Source organism: Diadema antillarum, unplaced genomic scaffold (assembly GCF_040938485.1).
Source record: "Diadema antillarum isolate AM-2024a unplaced genomic scaffold, OU_Dant_1.0 scf00000131, whole genome shotgun sequence".
In the NCBI taxonomy this organism is placed as follows: Eukaryota; Metazoa; Echinodermata; class Echinoidea; order Diadematoida; family Diadematidae; genus Diadema; species Diadema antillarum.
The window spans coordinates 674,586-686,383 of NW_027271020.1; positions in this window are offsets into that span (position 1 = coordinate 674,586).

Below are 11,798 nucleotides of genomic sequence, written 5' to 3' on the forward strand. Positions count from 1 at the left end.
CACTACATCACACATAAATGATTTTGAATCTAGATTTATTTCTCGTTATTATTTCACGACAACAACCAAATACAATACACATCACTAAAAGGACAGAGCAATATCGAAATCATTAAAATACAATAAAAAAAAAATAGAAACTAGTGACAAAAGTAAATGCCATGGTATAAACAAAGCTATCTTTCAATTACGATGGAACCAAAACTTAGGTTCATAACTATAGCGACAGAAATGTGACGGAACTAACTAGAAGCAATGCTTATTATAAGTTCCTTCGGATGAACGCGTTTTTAGAGTATGATAAAAAAAATGTAGATATAAATTGTCGGAGGATAGAGATATTACGTTTTTGCTGATATTGATATTAATTTTACATGTGGAAAGAGATTAACATTTTACACAAATTCATCAGATCTTGACATTCAAAAAATGCAACAAAAAAAAAACAACCAAAACAAAACCACAAAACAAAACAAACAGCATACACCATAGTATCAGTTGGTTTAAAATATGGCATAAGAAACATAATGTAACATATTTAATTTTGCTGAATGTGTTTGGCAAAATATACGAGGATATTTTGATGCCTGTTGATCATGAAATTATTTTGTCTCAAATCTGATCAACTTAGCTATGTCATTACGTAACACCTATTCAGAACGAGATTGTCTTTTGGCATTATGAAATAGTATAAATCCCAGAGTGGGAATCCATTTCTTGCAAAACCCACGAAGGCAAATCTTCAACGCTTCCCTGAGATTACCGCTTATGGGGACAACTCACGGATTTTCCTGAAATATTCTAATAGACATCTTTAATTTGTGCAATACCAGAAAAAAAGTTTTTGTTTTGTTTGTTTGATTTTTAGTGTTGTGTGTGAATACATGGTTTAGAAAAAGATTCATGATACATAGACGACATACTTATCTTTAAAACGCTAATAAATCAAAAGAATGAAACAGCAAAGCTGCGTATGATCTTTAATTTATTGTTAAATTTCCTTCAGAAGTACAAAATAAGCAAGTACCCTAGTGAATACTGTGATCAAACGTAGGAAATTCATTCTGCTAAACGAATGGCTTGGTTCGCTGTGTGCATAGAAATAATTATTGTCTCTGTTGAAAATGAAAATCTTACACTGAATGCCTTGAATAACTTAGGAAGATTATTATCCTTCATAGGATTATTTTGTAGGATTTATCACATTAGACTATGCTATTATATCTTGTGTAAACATTTTTTTCAATGCATTTCATTTCATTTCATTTCATTAAATAATATTGTATTTGTTATTGTGCATTGTGTGCTCTCTCCCCCTCCAGCTCTACCAACCACCCCTCCCCTCTCTCTCTCTCTCTCTCTCTCTCTCTATATATATATATATATATATATATATATATATCTGTGGGAAAGTGAAAATACCAACATGGTAATCTGTTATAATACCTAGCAAGATTACCGTTTCTCGCCTTCCAAAGATAGGCTTGAAATAAGCACTCGAGATTGTTTTGCGGTGTATATGTGTAGCCATCACTTCCATCCTCTCCTTTTTTTCTTTTTTGCTAAATCTATCTCCTTCTTTGTTACTAATCACTTAACTTGTTTTATCACAATTTTAGTAAGTCCCTATATAGCATGATATGCAAGATTTGAAGTATAGAGGCCCTATGTACCTGGAAACATCTTCACTTGTAAACTGGGTCACAGTCATATTGATCTATGTTACAGATGTCTGTATTATGTTTCATTAATTCAGTCAACAGGTTGGGCTGCCCTAGGCCTGCTCACTGTACCATTCCAGCTATATAGTACGGCAGATAGGTGAAAGAATTGTGGGTTTGGTGAAACAAGCACGAAATTTGGCATGCGTGTAGACTATGCCCCAGTGGTGATTTTTAGATATAGGGCCATCACAGATTCGGCCTGTGACAAAAATGGCGGCCATTTTCCAAAATGGCCGCCATTGTATATATTAAAGTCATTGATATTGGAGGTTAGATCAATTCTTGGGATGAAAATCTTTTTCCATTATGTTATAAACCACACATCAGTAGTTCTACTGTTCAGAAACATCTCAAATTCGACCTGTTTGAAAATGGCGGCCATTTTTCAAAATGGCCGCCATTTCTCGTTAGAAATTGTTGACATTTCAGTGTAAGTGAGATCAATTCTAGGGGTAAAAATCTTTTTTCATGCATTAAGAATCACCCTTCGGTAGTTTTACTTTCCACAAAACATCTCAGATTCGACCTGTGACGAAAAATGTCAGCTATTTTCCAAAATGGCCGCCATGGCTTATATGAAAGTCGTTGATATTGTAAGTTAGATTAATTCTTTGGGTGGAAATCTTTTTCCATTATGTTATAAACCACACACCAGTAGTCCTACTATCCTGATAACCCCTGAAATTCAACCTTTTTCAAAATGGCGGCCATTTTTTCAAGATGGCCGCCATTGCTCATTAGAAATCGTTGACATTGTAGGTGAGATCAATTCTAGGGGTGAAAATCTTTTCTCATGCATTGAAAATCACCCTTTAGTAGTTCTACTGTCCACACAATATTTCAGATTCGACCTGTGACAAAAATGGCAGCCATTTTCCAAAATGGCCGCCATCTCTCATATGAAAGTCATTGATATTGTAGGTTTGATCAATTCTTGGGATGGAATTTTTTTCCATTATGTTATAAACCACACATCAGTAGTTCTACTGTTTAGGTAACATCTCAAATTTGACTTGTTTCAAAATGGCGGCCATATATCAAGATGGCCGCCATTTCTCGTTAGAAATTGTTGACATTTCGGTGTAAGTGGGATCAATTCTAGGGATGAAAATCTTTTTTCATGCATTAAGAATCACCCTTCAGTAGTTTTACTGTCCACACAACATGATCTCAAATTCGACCTGTGACAAAAATGGTGGCCATTTTCCAAAATGGCCGCTATCGCTTGTACATGAAAGTTGTTGATATTGTAGGTTAGATCAATTTTTGGGGTGGAAATCTTTTTCCATTATGTTATAAACCGCACATCAGTAGTCCTACTATCCTGATAACCCCTGAAATTCAACCTTTTTCAAAAGCAAATGTATTGCGTTTAAAGTTGGTTCTAATGTATGGCAGTTGTACGAAGAAGACTGCCGAGTGCAGTTATTGTGCACTTTTTCATTTATAACAAAAAGTGACGAAAAAACCTGTGGAAATTCAGAATCCTTCGTTCTGTACATAATGGACCTTAGATTTATAGAATGTATATCATGTACTTTTAGAAATGTATTTTCATAGAAAAGCTCAATAGTGTTAGAACGTGATGTTGCACCACAAAAATAATTCTCACTGCGCATTTTTGGAATAATAATAATTCATCCAAGTAAAGTTTTACTGAGTTTCTCCTGGCAAGAACACCATAAATGAGATAGTGTAGTACAAGGGTTGAGTATACAGTAGTATACGCACTATATTCTTTGGAAATATAGATTTTATATTATTGATAACGCCAACATTTCTGGAAAGAAATTTACCAAAGTAGCATATAATATATGAATTCTCAAATTCAATTTGTCATCTATATGTAGGCCTAAAATTTTTGTATTCGTGACTTTGTCTATTTGCACATTATCAAAGAGTATAATAATGGCCTGGCAAGGATGATAATGGACGGTTAGATAGCACATACAATAGTTGGTTTTCAAGAAATTTAAAAATAACCTGTTTGCACTGGCGTATCTACGGAAAACTGCGCCTGGGGCAAGCGCGAAAATCGCGCCACTATAATTTCTGAAAAAGTTAGAGTTCAACTCCAACCCCATCCCGGTAGGGACTTCAGAAAAGTTCACATGATATGCTTTCTCAAGCACTTAAAAGGGGTCTTTTGAGGGTAGTTTAAATGTAATAAATTCAGATAAATTTCGGCGAGTGAGCGTAGCGAGCAAGCCGAATTCTTTAATATATTTTTTGGCATCATCATGTTTTAATCTCCTCTTTTTCTTCTTTTTTGGGATAAATTCTAGCGAGAGCGCTGCGAGTGAGCCGAAAATTTTTGTATTTCAGCTTACAAAACAGGGAATTCTTATCATTTTTTGGCTTATCAACTCTTACATTTCTAATCAACATATATATTGACGGCCTTATTAAGATAACGATTTATACCAACAAACTGAGGAATTTAAAAAAATACTCCAAATTAGTAAGCACGATTGAGCCGAAATTTGCATATTTCCGCGCCATAAAGTTTTGTTAATATTTTTTTTTTTTGATATAAAGTTTGGCAGTGAGCGCAGCGAGCGAGCAAAACATTTTTGTATTTCAGCTTACAAATCATGGAATTTTTGTCATATTTTACTTATTAAATCTTAAAATTCCAATCAAGATAAAGTGACGACCTTGTAGATAACGATTTATACCAACAAACTGAGGACTTGAACAAAAAAAAAAAGAAAAGATATGCGCTAGTGAGCCGAAATTTGTATAATGCCGCGTCATCATTATGTTTTGTTCTTATCTTGTTTGATTTTTTTTTCGCCCCCTCCCCCTCCCGATATGTTCGACACCTTTGGCGCTCTCGTTTGATCGAATGGGCGATCGCTTCAGAACGAAGGAATAAATTTGCAGCCGGTGCTCCGTGCACATCATGTTGCCTTCTAACGATGGCATGTGTGAACACAATGCTAGTATACATTGTCATTTTGTCCGCGTCATCATAATGTTTTGATCTTATCTTCTTTTTTATATACATGTGTATATAAATTTTGGCGAGCGAGCCGAAATTTCAGCTTACAAAACATGGAATTCTTGTGTGAACACATTGTCATTTTTTTGTTTTTGTGGTTGATTTGGTTTTCTCCCTCCCCCATTCTCCCTGCCCCCCACCCTCCCCCCCCCCTCCCCCCCCCCCCCCCAACCCCCGGTCCGGCAAAGTTTTTTTTTTTCTTCTTCTTCTTCTTCTTCTTTTTTTTTCCTTCGTTTTTTTCGTTTTTGGCGCCCTCAAGTAGTGGCGCCCGGGGTACGTGTCCCCCTTGCCCCCCCCCCCCCATTATACGCCACTGCCTGTTTGCATGGATCCATGCCGATTTCAGTTCCGAATTTATTATATTTAGTAGTTGGTGTGGATTTTTGCGAGAGGAGAAAATACCAGAATCGTCGGCAAATGATATGAAAGAAAGAAGTATGGGAGGAAATTCGGGAAAATTGTTCATGTACATAATAAAAAGTAGGGGACCAAGCAGCAACCCATGTGGAACATCACAAGAAATGGATCGCAATATATATAGACTCCGCATCATTTAAAGAAACAAATTGTTTCCTATTAGTTAGGTAACTTTTAAACTATTCCAGGGCCTTTCTTCAGATTCCATAATTGGATAGTTTGTACAATAAAATATTCTGATACTCTCTAAAAAAAAATCGAGTGAAAATATTCACTCTTGAAGGAGTGAATACAAAAAAGAGTGAATTTAGAGTGAAATTGGAGTGAATTTTGAGTGAAAATGTTCATTTTCACTCTTTTTGGAGTGACCTCAGGGATCACTCCAAAATCTTCGAGTGATCCCTGAGGTCACTCCAAAACGAGTGAAAATGAACATCTTCACTCGAAATTCACTCCAATTTCACTCTAAATTCACTCTTTTTTTGTATTCACTCCTTCAAGAGTGAATATTTTCACTCGATTTTTTTTTTAGAGAGTAGTATAAAAATATACCTACAGTATGTAACTTCTTCTCAATTGCCGAGGCAACATTATCTATAGAATATAGCATCGCATGTGATATTTTATGAAAGCCAAATTTTAACTTAGTTAATATTTCACATGACTTGGAAAATGTGATCAAACGAACATAAATATGCTGTTCAACTGATTTTCAAATGAAATGAAAATCATAAAAGAGCTTTTCGAGGATTCTGGAAAAGGTTGTGAGTAAAGAAGTAGTGCGGTTTATAATTACGTACTTCTTCATATTCTCCTTTCTTGAAGATAGGTACTACTTTTTGCAATTTTCATATTTTGTCATACGTAACCGTTTAAAATAAATATTGAATACATGAGTGAAAGGTTTCACAAAAATGATCCTTGGGATATGTTTATCTTGAGGTTACTGACAATATCAATTACCTCCTCTTCCACATGACTGGAAATAATGATAAAAAAACGTTTCAGAATTTGGACTTTCTAAAAAGTCAAAGGATTTCTTTGCGCTGTTTGGAACATTTTCTGACAACCTTTTGAATACATTCACAAAGTATTTATTAAATGATTCGCTATTTGTCTCCAGTTTGGTGACCATTAATCATAAGTTTTGCGGCTTCTGTGAGTTTTGATTTTGTATTATGTAATTGTCTTATAACTTTCCAAGTTCCTTTCATGTCATTAGATGTAGCTTTGAATTGGTTACAAAGCACTACGCATAGTGGTAGTAAGAATATTCTTATATCAAGTATACTTTTGCTTTGATTCTGGTGTTTTTTATACTTATATTTATAAAAAAGCCTATTTTTCGTATTTATAAAATTCACTAAAGAACATGCAATTCAAGGCATGCGAGGAGTTTTCTTAGACCTACGGGATTTCTTTTCTAGCACAGGGAAATTTTCATTGAATAACAAAGTTATTATCTGCCTTAAATTATCAAAAGATTTGTTCACATCAGTTTCACTCAAAACAGAGGTCCATTCTTCAGCAGTAAGTCGTCCTAAAATTTCTGTTCATTCTCAGGGCTGCAACTTTGTATATATTCTTTGCAAAATTCATACCGTTCAATCTTTAGAGATAAACTAAAAAATATAGGAAAGTGATCTGAAATGTCACTTACTAGGATCCCTGTTGGAATCGGCTGTAGATTTGTAAAGAATATGTATATATAGAATGAGGTGGTATCAGTGATTCTGGTTGGCTTATCAATGAGTGGGAACAAAGAAAATGAGATTAGAGTTTTCAAGAAAGTGTTCACATAAATGACATCATGCAAACAAAGCAAATGAGATAAAGAGTATTCAAGAAAATATTTACACAAATATTTTCTCCAAAATTGTAGGAGGTTTACGTTAAAATTCCCATTAGAAACAATGTTTGTTATTCAATTAAGGGCTCGAGAGAATATCCTGTAATTCATCAAGACAGACTTCAGAACAACTCTGTGGCGGTCTATAATTCCAATTACAATATTTTTGTGGCCGGGAATAACCAAGTCAGCGTATAGAGTCTCCAAAGCTTAACTCATAACAGTAAGTTCTGATTTAAGCTTGTATTCAAAATTAGAGAAGATATATATAATATATTTTCATTTTTAAAGCCCCATGAGCACTGAGAAGTGGACCCGTGCGCTATACAAGTAGCCACCTGGTGCCCGTTGCATAAAACTTACCATTGAAATTCAATGGTAACTACCGTCAAAATTAGGTGTCACAGCCAATCAGCATCAAGGATGATAAAATTTACCGCTAATTTGAAGACTTACCGCTAGAAAGGAGCGGTATATTAAGTCCAGCGGTAAGGGTTTTATGCAACAGGGCCCTGCCCTATTCCATGTTTATTCAGGCTACTTAATTTGTAATTGGACTATGATAGCCAGGAAGAGCAAACATGCCGTTGCAATAAAATTGTGAGAGGTCCATGTCTCAGTAAGTCCGACAACATATTTTTCTTTAGTTTATGTTATTTAAGAGTAAATTCAACTGATCTAAATTTTTGAATATTTAAGTGAAAATCATCATTCGCATTTTGATGGTCAATTTCCACTTCCAAATGTGCACGTATGCCTAAGAAATGTGTGGAATAATGCTGTAATAACAAGATATGCGATGGTTAACAACGAAAATGCGAAATAATAACCAAAAGGGTTCGCCATAATCACAGTCTCAGAACTTATCCGTTCGGGGTCAGGCTAAACTCAATCTCGGGGACAACTCGGCCTCGCTTTGACGGCGGGACGAGTTGTCCCTCTAGATTGTACTGTGTTGTACTATGGGAGCGGCCTGTAGCGCTTTGCGTTCTGCTTGGTCACAGTATGGTCCGAGTTGAAAACATGAAAGTGCGCGCTAACCCAGTACAAAACAAGGAAAAGTAGAAATTACGCGGTGCGTAATATATGTCCCCGCCGGAAGTAGCATTTAGTAGCAAAATGTACAATATAGGTAAAAAGATGAAGGTCAAAGGTCAAAATTCTATGTAGAAGTTTTGAAGCCCTCACCTAGTGCCATCACATAAAGCAAACGGAATCGAAATCGGGTTAGAAGTGGCGAAGGAGTAGCATTTTGTAGCCAATGTACAATATAGGTAAAAAATCAAGGTCAAAGGTCAAAGAAGTCAAAGGTCAAAATTCTGTGTAGAAGTTTTGAAGCCCTCACCTAGTGCCATCACTTAAAGCAAACGGAATTGAAATCGGGTTACAAATGGCAAAGGAGTAGCATTTTGTAGCAAAATGTACAATATAGGTCAAAAATCAAGGTCAAAGGTCAAAGAAGTCAAAGGTCAAAATTCTGTGTAGAAGTTTTGAAGCCCTCACCTAGTGCCATCATATAAAGCAAACGGAATCAAAATCGGGTTAGAAATGGCGAAGGAGTAGCATTTTGAAGCAAAATGTACAATATAGGTCAAAGGTCAAGGTCAAAGGTCACAATTGAAATTCTGTACAGAAGTTTCAAAGCTCCCATGTAGTGCTATCATATAAAGCAAACAGAATCAAAATCGGGTTAGAAATGGCGAAGGAGTAGCATTTTGAACATTTTGATCACACACGGACGCACACACGGACGGACGGACGGACGCACGGACGGACACACACACATACGGAGCCCGTTTCATAGTCCCCTGCTCGAACTCGTTCGGCGGGGACAACAAATGGACAGCGCGCTGTCGTCAAGCGTATATACGCACATCACCTGAGACGCGCTGTCTTTGAAATTGTTTTGTTTATCAAGCGTCTTTGATTGTCTCTTCAGTATGGCGATCACGAACAGCGTGTATGTTGTCTGAAATAGGGCCAAGTTTTCCCAAGACCGAGTTAGTCTGGATCCTTCTGGAATATTAATAGTCGATACCGTTATACCAACTTTTATTTTTGATCTCGAAATACTCCAAAACAATTCCTCATCCCGCCAAATCGCGTCAGTTAAGTTTTTTGGTAGACTCTTTTCCTATATCGCAAGCAAATATGAAATGGTGCCAGACGGGTTCCCAAACCCTTCAAAACAATAGCTGTAATGACACTACAATATCGCAGAATTTCAATAAGTGATGGCGGCCATCTTTCAAAATGGCTGCCATTTTCGTCACAGGTCGAGTCTGGAATGTTATGTGGACAGTAAAATTACTGCGGTGTGATTTATGATACAAAGGGAAAACAATCCCTCCCCTAGAATTGATTAAACCCACAATATCATAGAATTTCAAAGTAGCAATGGCGGCCATTTTGGAAAATGGCCGCCATTTTTGTCCAAGGTCGAATCTGCGATGGCCCTATATCTAGAAATCACCACTGAGTCATAATCTACCAGCAGACTAGCCCCGGAGACCCGCCGCTCTGCGGCGGGGTCCTGGCGGCTACCCCGCAGTTTCGTTCAAGTGAGAATCACGAACAACTCCCTATTGCCACATATACGGCAACTTCACAAATAAACCATGGCTAAATGTCCATCATAAACACAGTGACAATATAAAATGAAATATACACAACCCCATTGCCTTGGTCCTTCTCACCAATTTATCTGGAAACTGAATAATTTTCCACATTTTTTAGGAGTAGGTGGTCTGCCCTAGTGGAGAGCTTTGCTGCTATTTTGAACGTGTATATCCATCAGTACGCATCTACGCATGCGTAAACAATGACGTCAACGTTACGAACGCAAAAGGATATGAATAATGCATCATCGCACGGTGAATATGCATCATGTAGCGAGTAATACAGCTGTCAATGCACTGCACTGAATGCATTGTGTGCGCATGTGCAAGTGATTGTGAGTTTTAGTGAGCATCGGTGAGCTGAAGATATTTGCCTTATAAGACAGCATTTTCTGCATCATAAGCAATGAAATGCATCAAACAGTCGCCGATGTGAATCATTTAGGTTTAGTCCACCCATGTAAGTATTCCCAGTAGTTTTTGTTGAAAAATTAAGGAAATACAGCGCCGGAACGGCACCCGATTGGTACAACATTAAAATATCGAGGCCAAAACGGCGCAGCCCCAACACTGTACGTTGTACGTTGGGGCTGCTGGTCGCAGTTACCAGCAGACCAAATTTCATGCTTGTTTCACGAAACCCACAATTCGACGAAATTTTGCACCTATCTGCTCCACTAATATAATAGCAAGTACCGATGGCTGTTCGTTGAAAAAGAAAAATATGCCGTAGTGATAGCAGCTACATCTACACACTATTCAAATTGCAGCAAGCACATTTTGATATAACGATCGACGAATTGCTCCCATAAATATCTTAGACTTCGGATTTGTGTCATTGTGTGTGTGTGTGTGTCATGTGTGTGTGTGTGTGTGTGTGTGTGTGTGAGTATGTGTGTGTGGGCGGGGGGGGGGGGGGATAAAGGTAATGTGTAATTAAGTGCAGCCATGGAGCCATGAAAGAGCTGCTCCATACCCAGTAACCCACAAGGTGGTTTGACTTGCCAACAGAATTCAGAACGACTTAGAAGCCTAGAACCTGCGAAGGCGATTAACCGAAAGATCGGTCTGTATTTGGTCGTCTGGGAATAAAAGACTCCTCCGGACAGACGGATATTTCTGTCTACGGAGGCGGAATCTTTCGTCATCACAGCAACAAAACTGTACTCACCAGGGCTTGGAATTTTGTATCGTCCTTCCGTTTCTGATCTGGTCTTTGACAATCTAAAATATGTACTTCTCTCGAAGCTGGACGCAGGAATGCTGCTTACTCCATATTTTTGTATTGAGCGCGGAGCTACAGCAACTGAAAACCCTGAACAAAGGACGCGACATGGGGATTCCCCGTGACCTCATTAGTCTTGTTTCAGGTGTCACTTGCATTACTGCGAATATTCCATGACCGTTTGAAATACCTGTATTATTATTTTTTTTAACCCACACAGCCCTCATCAATCAACTTCCATATTCATTTGGGCCTAGTCTTTTTATAGTAAATGCCTCCCAAAAGAATTACGCGTTTGTTATGAACATGCATCTAAAGTAAGGTTATGTTGTTTCCTCCTATAGATGATTAGTGACGTGGCTTAACTGTCCAGTAGAGAAATGATGCACACGTATATGTGGTTGTTTGATCGTCAACATCCCCTCCTCGAGGTTGTGACAATATACACTATATGCGTGCGTGTGTGTGTGTGCGTGCGTGTGTGTGTGTGTATGTGGGTGGGGGGGGGGGGGGGGGGAACGTGTGTGTGTGTGGAATCTGTAAGCCTAAGCGTTCACTCCTCACTACTAATAGTCTTTCCTCACATCAGAATAAAATGATCTACGATTTACCAGCATAATCCTTCTGGTAGTATACCAGAGCAAAATATCCCCATTTTTTTTATCATTTCTTACAACTTTTTCCCTTTTCTCTCTCTCTCTCTCTCTTCTCTGTCCCACGTTCATTATCTCACCGTTTCCTCTCTGTCAATCCGTCAATCAATCAATCCATCCATTAATCGATCAATCAATCAATCAATCAATCTTTACCCTGGTACTCAATCAATCAGTCTACCCACATTTCTTTTCAGCTATATATATTAACATTTCTTTATAATTATTACATGCACTTTCTTGAACACAATGTATTCAAAACGTACAAATGTCAATGCAGACTTGCATACACTCGTATTTACGATAGA